Source organism: Malurus melanocephalus, unplaced genomic scaffold (genome assembly GCF_030028575.1).
Source record: "Malurus melanocephalus ecotype Western Australia unplaced genomic scaffold, MMel_1.1 scaffold_266, whole genome shotgun sequence".
NCBI classification, from domain to species: domain Eukaryota; kingdom Metazoa; phylum Chordata; class Aves; order Passeriformes; family Maluridae; genus Malurus; species Malurus melanocephalus.
In genome coordinates, this window is record NW_026623498.1 from 746,504 (window position 1) to 747,590 (window position 1,087).

Here is a 1,087-nt window from a genome sequence, read left to right on the forward strand (position 1 = left end):
TTGTGTTGGTCTGGAAAAAGGGGATTTCAGGCTCTAAAGAGCATTTGCTAATTCCAGAGCACTTGAAATAAATGAAAACTAGCTTTAACTCTGCTTATTTTCAGTTYGTGTATCCAGAGGACTTGGATAAACTAAAACTAGCTTTAATTGGAAGAGAAGAGGTTAATAAAGTCAAGGATTAGGTCCTTAATCTGTGCCAGGACTGCAAGAAATGTAGATTTTTTTTCTTTTCTTTTTTGGTCACATGCTAGAAAAAGCAACAAAGGACAAGCATGAGGATTTTCACCTCTCTCAGAAGCCCTCACTTTAACCATGCTCCCCTGGCTTTCCTTTCAGCTGCTGCAGTCACCCCGAGGATCAGCTGATGACTGAGAAAAATGGTCCCATTCTCCTGGAAATGAAGAGCTCAGGTGCTGGTAAAACTCCTGGCTGGCTTTTTCTGTGACTGTGTCGGGATTCCAGAGTCAGGGCTGGTTCAGCTTTGTTAATCCTGCCCGGGGTCTCGTCCCTGAGTGGGTCTGTGCCAGGGAAATTGTGCAGGATGAGTTTAACTTTGGGTTCTGCTGAGCAGGAATTGGGTGTCCAGCTGCTCTCAGGCTGAGCACTGAGGAGACAATGATGCAGTTTTTTCTGACTTTCTTCAGTGGAATTGGCTGCATGGTGGTTTGAGAATTAAACATTAAATGGTTCTGGTTATTGCAGCACTCATCTGCTTTTTAAGCTTTTTTTTAATGGGTGCAATGAAAGTGGACTCAAGTTTTTTCCAGGCTCCTGTTTGAATGCACGGTGTGAGCTGTGGGCATGGTGCAGGGACAGAAGAGGATGGCCAAAATCCCTTTGCTGCTGTTTGAGGGATCTGCATTAATTAATTAATTAATCTGAGGGGGAGATGAGCGTGTCCGAGCCGGACAGCGGAGACGGGGAAGGTCTGTGCTTGGGCCAGCAGTGACCTCCTGTGGGTGCTGAGGCCTGGAGGTGCTGGGGGGCTGGACACACTGGGGGTGCCAGACATGCTGGGGATGTTAGACATTCTGGACGTGCTGGGGGTGCTGGGGGGCTGGACATGTGAGGGTGCTGGACATTCTGG